At 37.9% G+C, this 10,401-nt stretch overlaps 1 long non-coding RNA gene across 1 annotated transcript in view; it reads left to right on the top strand.

The window, feature by feature from the left end:
• The window catches only part of LOC110293790, a 14,362-nt gene extending 6,102 nt beyond the window's left edge, over positions 1 to 8,260 (top strand). Inside the window, exons 2-4 of the long non-coding RNA XR_003836444.1 lie at positions 3,884 to 3,965; positions 6,073 to 6,196; positions 7,088 to 8,260. This is a non-coding gene — a long non-coding RNA (uncharacterized LOC110293790). The remainder of the gene's footprint in view (positions 1 to 3,883; positions 3,966 to 6,072; positions 6,197 to 7,087) is intronic.
• Positions 8,261 to 10,401: the final 2,141 nt, after the last annotated feature.

Here is a 10,401-nt window from a genome sequence, read left to right as displayed (position 1 = left end):
CTCCCTGCAGGGCAGGTCTCTGTCCTCCGGCTGGGAGGGTGCCGGAAGTCTGCGGCCCCAAAAGGGTGCTGCCTCAGCGGCTCTGTGGCTCCTGCCTGTCCCAGAAGCCGTCTGCCCCCGTGGTCCCCACTCTGACCTGTAGAGACTAAGCTTGGCGGAGTCCCGGAGCCGATGGTGCAGTCTTGTGTGTCAGTTTTTGCTGGTCATTTCCAAGAAGAAGTTGAACTTTGACTTCAGTTTTCTCATGAGAGGTGGTTTCTTGCTTCTGTTTCTGAGCATAGCTGAGATCTGTTTGGTCTTTCAGAATATCTGAGTCTGAGTTTCTAAAAGTCATTAATGCCAGAAATGTGCTACTTCCCCAAAGCTTCGGCCTGAGGCCACTGGTGCTAGAAGTTCACTTGTGAAGGGGGTGTGGGGGGCAGGTGTAGAATGCCGCTACTGTCATGGGAGGGACCAGTGTCCTGAGCAGTTGTTTCTGAACCTTGCTAGCTTCATCCTAGGCCAAGATATAATTAAAACAAATAAATTAAAAATAAAAGGAGAATATTATTTTCATAGTATTTAAAATTATCTCATTTAATAACTTTAGATAAAATTCAGAAATTTTTGTTATTGTGTGATAACACATTTATCCAATAACATAAAACATTAAAAACACATGCATAGAATTCTTTTTATACACATAAATAGATGTGTATGGAAGATGTGTGTGTGTGTGTGTGTGTGTGTGTGAAAGTTGATCATGTTCATTCTCTCCTCCCTTCCCTCCTCTAAGGAACAAGTATGTTCTATTGGAGATGAAAAATGGCTAAATATAAAAAATGATCAGTGGAGAAAAATCATCTGAGAAAATAGTAACTTAGCTGACTAATGAGCATTACGATTAACATATTCTACACATCTATCAATAGCAAGGTTCAGTATGCCTCTGTTCCTCTCCAAAATTAATAATCACAGGTACCTGGGCCTTTCTACAATTTGAATCGTCTAATAGGCTCAGGCAACCGAATAGCAGAGAAGAATGTGGTCTTTCGCCTGTCTGTCGATCAGCAGTTTTCCTCAGGGTCTTCTCCAGTCTCAGCTCTCAGTGAGGCTTTCTCTTCCCCTCTCACTGTGTAGGCCAGTTAAGATGTAGCCTCTTTGTTTCCAAGACACTCTGAACAAAGTGTATTTACTGGATCATACGGATTCGCAGATGTGCTCTACATAGCTAAGTATATTCACGGGCTTCTTGATGAGAGCATCTATACTATTTGTTTTTGTGTACCTGACACATAGTAGGCACTGATGGGGCATTTGCTGAACAAATGCTCAATGCACTTTCTTCTGTTAGCATGCAGCAAAAGATCTTCAAGTCAAAGGGAGCTTTTGATGTAAAAAACATTGTTTATATTTTATAGTGTGTTTTAAGACACAGAAAGTTGCTGTGGGAACAATCATTGGCTTGGTGATGATGAAAGAATGGGACAGTCATGTGGGCAGAGGACAGTGAAGTAGGACAAGGGCCCTGGTGTAGGTACAGCTTTGTCATAGACCTGGCCATGGTTCTGGGACTTACCGTCTTTAGACTCCCCACTTCATTTCATTAAATAGACAAGAAGAGGTAGTCTTACATGGATTCCATGCTTTGAACCCCTTTTCATGTTTTAATGATCCGCTGTTACCTACCACAAAGAGCCCATCCCATTGGCTCCTCATAACAAGCACTCGTCTCTGTTCCAGTAGAGTCCTCTGGGTGCTTCTTCTTTGTTCTTTCCTTTCATATTCATTTCTTGCTCTCCTCAGTCTGTAGGGTTTGCCTTGACCTGCAGAGAGGTTTGAACACAGTGTGCTATTGGTTGGAATTCCCATTCTTCCCATGGTGGCCTTGTTCACCCCTCCACTGCTCACTTAAGATGCCCACTGTGTCCTAACTCAGAACTCTTGGCCCATCTCCTGCCCCTTACCTTCAGCTGACCCACAAGAACCTCTAAAGCCTTTTGCCCTGTTTCCATCTTCTGCTCATGTAGAATCTGAGACCATTGTACCATGGGTTTCTCTTGCCCATCTCTACTTCCATGGTATGCTTCCACCTTTAATATGATAATAGCACTGAGTTCTGCTCTTTGAATGCTCATTATGTATCTGTGTTACTGTAGGGATTTGTTTGCACCACCTTCCAGTCTTTGTACTGTACCCAAAGGGTGGCCGCATTGACTTTACAGCATCCTTGGATGGTTTAGAGAACTTGTCCATATTGTCCAAGATCAGACTTAATACAGTTTACGGTGTAGCAAGATACATGTCAGCCTCTGCACTTAGGCAATTCTTTGTTATTTCCTTCCTGTCACCCTTTTGTTTCAGAAACAATACAGTATCACCATGTGACAAACATGTCACCATCTTTACACACACCACTGCATTGTTTTATTTGTCATTGTATATGATTTGTTTCTATTCATACAAACGTAAACTCTCAGAATAATGTACTTCTAGTCCTCATCCTCACATGCTGACTAGGAACATTTTTGCTGCTTTAGTTTTTAATATTGTCATTTTAATTACTAAGTAATTTCCATCAGATCGATTTATCTTAATTATATATGTTTTAATTTTTGTTGCTACTGCAGAGCATTTAGATATTTTCATTTTGTGCTGAGATGAATGGTAATATTTTTGTGCCCTTTGAAGAAAGATGCTAATATATTGGCTTTCATAGAAAATTTTTAATTTTCAAAGAACTCCCATGTATCTGCTCCTAGTCCAGTAACAACTAACATTTTTCCATATATTGTGCTAACTAATCTCCCATTATTTCTCAAGAATATGAGAGAAATTTTCAGTGTCTTACCATTAACTACTAAATACTTCTGGACTGACTTCTTAATGCTTAAAGGCCTTCTCTAAGGTCAGCTAATGCTCTGCACCTGCTGTCTCCAGTCCAAGTTTAAATTTGCATGATAGTAATAGATAACTGCTCATATTTGGTTTGTGCAAATTCCAAGTATGGCACACACACTGCACTTGGTTTTTGTATTATTCTGAAAGGTAAATAATAAACACACCCATAGTCTCCCTAAGTACCAGGCCTTTACATTTTGAGCCTCTCAGCCTCTGCAGTGCTGAAATCTTAGGTGTTTGCAGCCCTGTATACACACATTTAAACACTGCCAGCTTGTTAGACAGAGTTGTCCTGTGTAGCATCTCAGCATCTTAACCTTGACTATCTCCTCCAGTCTGTAACTTCCCTATCCACTGTATTTGTTTCATTGCTTGTTAAATATAATGGATTTAATATAATTATAGCTCATGTTTTAAGAAAGACTAGGTAAATATATTTTTCAAGCTGAGGTTAAGCTTAGAACACTTCTCAGCACATCTAACCAAATCATATGCTTTTCTTCTTTGTTCCTCTAAAACCAGAGACCCATTTACAAGCATCCCCAGAAAGAAGCATTAATGTTGAGGATCTTGAGACTCTGTAAATAGGAACATCAGTGGAGATGATTTCACAGGGTGGCTTTTCATTGGGAACCAAATTAAAAAATCTGAATTTTTCTCTCTCAACCTATAGGACAGGCTGTCAGCTGGAGATGTTGAATTTAACTTTGAGTTGTAAATACATTGTTTCCTAGTTCTTTAACTTCTCATTGCTCATTTGCTTTGTTTATTGCCATGGTGTGGTATAGGCAACATCACTGGTTAGTCTCAGAGGATCTGAAATGCAGACGAGAAGAACCAACAGTAAACTTTCCTACCCAGTCTCTTGCTTTACACTTATTTTTGGTCTCTAAATATTTACTTAACTTAAGCTTGAATATTAACCATTTCTTTTAAGAAATGGCTTTGCTATATTTTCACTAATACTAAGAATACAGTTTTTCTCTTTTTATCTCTGTCTCAGTGTCTGTCTCCAGATGGCTCGTTAGACCCAAGAAGCAATTCTCTTTCATTTATAATATCTGCAAGTATTTGAATTGATACTGGTAAGTTACATCTTTTTTCAGTATTCCTTCATTGGTCTTATGGTACTTGTCCCTGCTGTGATAATCCTAATATTTTTACCATGCATGTAAGTGCAATGTGTGTCAGGAGTGATGTGAAGGCAGAGCTTGTGTGTGTGTGTGTGTGTGTGTGTGTGTGTGTGTGTGCGCGCGCGTCCGTCTATGCCCAATGTTGGTGTACTACCATAACTGAGAGGAGGGGAGAGAACAGCACCATGTTGTCGACTTTGTTGTTGTTTTTATTTGGAACAATAAAGAGAAAAGTGAAACTGAAAGGAGGATGTTGCTGAAGGCTTGAGTTGATACAGAAAACTACAGTGGTTTTAAGATTGCCTTAAATGTTCTCATTCCATATTTCTTAGGGGTAGAAAAACCAGAGTTGAAAGTATACTGTTTTATTAGATTGCCAAGCTCCTTTGTATTTGTGTTTTGTTCTTGGTGAAATTGAAACCTTTGAGTCTTAAGCTTTGTTGATCTTTTCTATATCAAATAGATACTTAGTTGCTAATCTGTTTCAGTTTTTCCTCAACTTTTCCTTTTTGTTAAATTTAGTATTTAATAATGAATATTTAACATAAGAATAATATACATTTAATATAAGAATGATTAAACTAATTTTCATTTGCATTTCTCACCGTTCTATCATGGACTGGAGTCTCATTTTGTAATGACTTAGGTCAACATTGTCACACTATTATTTTGGGGGGTAAATGCTAGGAAAGTCATCATGTTGAGCACTTACAATATCATACCAGAGAAAGAACTGAATTGCTGTCTATTCTAAAATACACAAAAAGGACCTTCTTATGTGACTTTTCTCTGAATTCAACACACGCACACGCACATGCACACACACACACACACACACACACACACTGTAGAAAGGACAGAAATTAAATGTAAGTGAATAAAGTTAGCAGTTTTCTCAGATCAGTCATGAACTCTATGATTCTTAGACTGAGTATATGGAAACTCTAAGTAAGTTAGTTTCTGAAGTTGTGAATCTGAGTGAAGACTTAGCACAGGCATCGTTCTTAGAATAGGAGAAATCTTTTCCTTTCTTCTGTTAGCTTATTAAGACTTTCTCCCTTTCAATGTCTTCGAGTTTTCTGCTTTGTTTGAGGTAAGATCTTCTATATAGCCCTTGTGAACCTGGAATTCTCTGTTACCCAGGATGATCTTGAACTCATGGCCCTCCTGCCTCTTCCTCCCAAATAGAATTACAGGAATAATTATATCTGCTTCATGAACTGAGTTCTTAACTTTGTGTGAAGTACTAACTCTGGGAAGAGTTGTTATGTGGTCCAGGGACACAAGTTTATCTTTGTTATCGTATATCAAGTATATCTAATCGTCTTTCCCTTTTGATGTATGTAATTTGAAAGCTGTGGGCTTCTGAGTAGTATGTAGTCTATATTCACTTCTTCCTATGGCATAGCAGTCTGGCTATTAAGCAAATAAGGGAGTAAATTTTTCTTAATTTAGATGAAGTTAAAGTATGAAACCTTGACTATCCAATATGAATCATAGTATCGCTTAGACTAATCTACTATTGAGTATATCAAAAGCTACATGAATTAATCTTAATCATTTCTATTCTTTTAAAAATATCAACAGTTAAAAATTGCATATCTTATTATTAAAAATGGTTCTAAGTGGAGATGAAATCTCTCAAATGAAGGAATTAAAAACAAGAACAGGATAAGGCAGAGAACCATTTTTCTTCCTAAAAACTTGAAATAAATTGAGATCAAGAAATATAACACATTGTTAAATAAATCAGAGGTCTTATGACATCTCTAATATTTTATAATGGTTTTTTTGACTTGATTTATGTATTTAAAATAACTATCAAGGTATTCTTTAAATGCTAGAACATAAATTACAGACCAAGCCTTGATTTATGTTAATGGTGATCTGAGGGATGTGTCAAGTGGTTGCTGATTTTTGTAATGTTCCCTGGGTGGGGCGACAGGTCCCCAGAACACAGGAGGAAGTGCGGCCTTAGGCTCCATTTGTTGGCTTGTAGGTACAGGTTGTCTCCTAGGACATCATAGAATCTTGTTAAGAACTTGTACTTCTCTTTCAGATATCTTCAGATTTTATTGAAAGCTGCTGTGCAGGTCCCAGCTATTCCATGCCTTCATGGCAGATGAGAAGTGTGTGGCTGTCTGCAAGCAGAGTGTGAAAGATGGCACAGATTGTTTTCTTAGGTAAATCTCAGGTCTCTGATGTTTCCCAATGATGTATAGGTCACCTGGCCATTAAGGCACCACTGCTCCATATTTTCATATTCCAGTCTCAGGACCTTTCGTTCATTCTGTGTCCCATATCCATCCCCATGATTGTTTTGCATGACTGTCATTCTCTTCTGATCCTCCAGGTCTCACCTTAAATATAACCACCTTCAAGAATTCTTTCTGGGTCTCCTTCCCTACAGAGATCCCTGTACCCCCTGCCCTGTTTATTTCCTAGTATTTTAAAAATAGCTCTTCCTGAAACTTTCATTGCACATTGTGTGCTTCCACAACAGATTCCCTGTGCCTAGGGGAAAATCTACTTCATTAATTACAGCAGTAGCACACTTAGTGGCAAACAGTAAGCACTCTAGAAAACTTAGATAAGTGAATACAGATCTGTAAGATTGCATTTGAAAAAATACATAAACTTTAAGAAGCGTAAGAAGCATTGCTATATATCAGTGATTCTTCTGTTTCTAAAGAAATGGTGAGACCTTTTAACACAAGTTCCTCATATTGTGATTACCCCAATGAGAAGATTATCTTCATTGCTACTTCATAACTGTAATTTTGCTACTGTTAGTAATCATAATATAAATATCTGATATGCATATGGACTTAGGCAATCCCTGTAAAATGGTTTTTCAATCCCAAAGGGATCGTGACCCACATGTCGAGAACCACTGCTTTAAATGAACATGTCCATAAATCCAAGAGATATCTTTACAAATGTCTTTTTTCCCATTCAAATACGCTTCTTGTGATGGTTCAGTACACAGGTTGTAGGGTTCTGCACGAGAACTCACGATCATGGCCAAACCCTTCTCACACTCATGGATGTTCTCCATCTTCCTTTGTTTGCAGGTGCACACAGGCTGACCCTGAAGATGCACACGTGCCATTGAAATAAACCAAGAGTATTGTGTGGCTTCCAGAGCCCTGCCTGTTCATGCACCTCTTCCTCTTCCACTCGAACTCATGTTAGCAGGTAAGCTAGTGAGTATAAGTATAAGGCTTTATAGGGACTACCTTAAATAACACACATTTATAGTAAATGGCAAACAAATAAACCAATTATAAATATTAGACTTCTTGTCACAGACACTGTGTTTATTCAGACAATGTCACATGTCATGTTTTTAATTTATGTTTTTGCAATTGGTCTCAAACTTCTGGGGAACATTTTATTGTTTATGTAACTTTTAGGAAAGAACACAATGTTCTTTAGTCAAGAGTCTGAATAACAGTGTGGAAGAGAATGCTTGGAAAGAATTGCAGTAGAGCCTTTACTGCCGCTAGACAGGTATTGTTTCAGAATGATTAACATAATGATTATTAATATTTAAGCTGAACCATATAAATGTAAATGGCACACATCTTTCCCTTATAATGTAATTTCATCCAGTTAAAACTAATTAATTTGTTAATGTTTTCTACTAATCTACCATTTATCTAAAACACACTTGGAATATTTTCTAAACCTCATAAGAAGTAGGAAGGTAGCATTACAATGAATCTTTTGTGTTTCTGTGAGTTTTTCTAAAGATAAGACAGTTCGTCAATTATGTCTCCATGCTGGCACAGTGTTAGTCTGCACCGGCATATGTGTTATTTGGAGGACACTGGCACAGTCCAGGATAGCTCTGGCCCATAGAATTTGCCCAATAGTTGGAAGAACAAGATATATATATATAAGCTACCTGTAAATGTACATGCTACATTGTTTCAGTTCCTATTGTCTCTAGGTGCCACATAGACACATAGACACATTTGTTTCTAGAACAACAGTGCTAGCACTTCCTTTCACTCAGTTTCCCTAATCTTCATATCTTACATAGCCATACGCATTTTCTCAACCCAGGTATTACCATTAATACATTATTAAGTAAACTACATGTCTTTTCAGGTTTAATGAGCTTTTTAAATAATGGGTATCTTTTTTTTTCTGTTCCAGGGCCTAATATTATATTTAGCAAATATGTGTTTAATACAGGATAAAATAGAAAGGAAAGATGAAAGGAGTTTTATAAGTACTCAGCATTAATACTGTTAGTATTTACTGTATTCTCTTCCTTATCCCATGTAAATCAACAAACATATTTTTAAGATAAGTTTTTTTTTTTCTTCTCGGGGAAAAGGTTTATTGTGGGTAAAAGGACAAAGGTGGGCAATGAAGAAGAAGGAGGAGGAGGAGGAAAGAGAGAAGTTAAAATTAGATTTGACACCTATTTTTTTGTTTTGTTTTGTTTTTTGAGATAGGGTTTCTCTGTATAGCCTTGGCTGTCCTGGAACTCACTTTGTAGACCAGGCTAGCCTCTAACTCAGAAATCCGCCTGCCTCTGCTTCCCAAGTGCTGGGATTAAAGGTGTGCGCCACCACGCCCAGATGACACCTATTTTTAAATAGTGTGTGTGTGTGTGTGTGTGTGTGTGTGACAGGATCTAACTGTGTATCCTAGGCTGAACCATCTCACCAACCTTCTATCTTTAATCATTTAGAAAATAACAGATATCACCCTCTATAGTTTTAGTTTGAAATACTTGGATGTGTAGTTTTTTTAAAATATGAATATTCTTTTGGTTAACGTTAATCATTCATTGTTCCATTTCTTTTTGTCTTTCTTGCAAATGATATATTGATTTTTAGTACATGTCTATAGTTTTACAGATCATAAAGGATAATGTTAATATTTTACAGATCAAAAAGAAGAATATAACATGTGAGGATCTAGGGGACACCTCCCATTTGTTTTTGTATATTTTTAACTCGACTAATGTAGTTAAACTAAACTGAAAGCTGTAAAGTTGAAAATGAACCTCTCTGCTCTTGGAGACCTGTTTCCCTGAGGGCAGGGATGCACTGTGAGGTCTTTAGCCTGAGGCAGCACAATGGGAATTTTTAGCATATACCTCCGGTACAAGTGCAGCTTCAAGCCTAAGCTTCCAAGTGAGCTCTCAGAAGATTATCGCAACTGATGTGTTTTAATATGTTTTGATGTATGATTGGGGTGTCATTGCTTCGGCTTTTCCTATGACTGGACATTTTTCTGTTTCTAGATCACCAGTTTTATTACTTGACAACAGTACAGTCATCAGCACCAGAGAAGAAGGACCCTAATTGTCTCTGACTTTGAGAACAGATAATTGTTCTTCTCCTAGGTCACAAGTTTTGTAGTGTTGAGACCTCTTCAGCTGTCGTCAGAGGCTGTTCTGTCACATATGAAGCAGAATTGAGGCAACTAAACATCTGGGATGCCTCCCACTGCCACCATCCCCTCCCCCCCTTTACAAGACACAGGCTACAGTGGCTGGATATTGTGAGCTCACTCTTGGTATAAGGGTATACCCTTCCTGGACAAGAATGTGGGGAATAGAGAAGTATCTGAAGTTAAGCAGGCTTGGCACATTATGAATCCAGTACCAACTAGGAACTCTTTGATATTAAGTAACTGAGGCTACTTAGCCTGAGCTTTCTTGACATTAAGTGTAAGATGGCTATAGAGGTTGATCTGTCATTTGAATGACATGTGAAAATATCTGGTGTGGTATCTGGCATACAAGATACAATTGGATAAAAGTTTATTCAATGAAGGGATGGATGGATATACTTTCTAGCTGTTTGAATACCTTATGTTTTAAATAGGTGTATAACTATCTGTGGTAGAGGTTAAGATAAATACCAGATAAATGAATTAAATATCCATTTATTTATCTCTCTCTCTCAGGTTTACAGACAACATAAGCAAACTCTGGCTAGAATTTGTTGGATGAAGTCAGAGCCTGAAATTCAGGAGTTGGAGTGGCAAGCAGGTTGATGCTACAGACTGGATCTCCAGGGACATTAGAAGCGGAGTGTTATGGACCTTTCCTTTGTAATGCTGATGCCTTTATTTCTTGTCTTTAGTGACCTGCCATCGGTTTTCAGGAAGACAGGGCTGTGTCCTACAGCACAAACACTGATACCATCACCTCTCTGTATGGGGGCACTTCACAGGGCAGAGGGAATATTGGGAGAGCAATAAGTTTTTAAAGTTTTTTTTTTTAATTGATGTACTTTATTTGAAATGTTATATAGTATTGAAACTCTAAAAAGTCTTTAATTTCTTTCTTTATTCCTTCCTTGACCAAGGTATCATTGAGAAGAGTGTTGTTCAGTTTCCACGTGAATGTTGGCTTTCC

This window comes from Mus caroli, chromosome 4, assembly GCF_900094665.2.
Source record: "Mus caroli chromosome 4, CAROLI_EIJ_v1.1, whole genome shotgun sequence".
Taxonomy (NCBI): Eukaryota; Metazoa; Chordata; class Mammalia; order Rodentia; family Muridae; genus Mus; species Mus caroli.
This window is presented reverse-complemented; position numbering and strand designations above follow the sequence as displayed.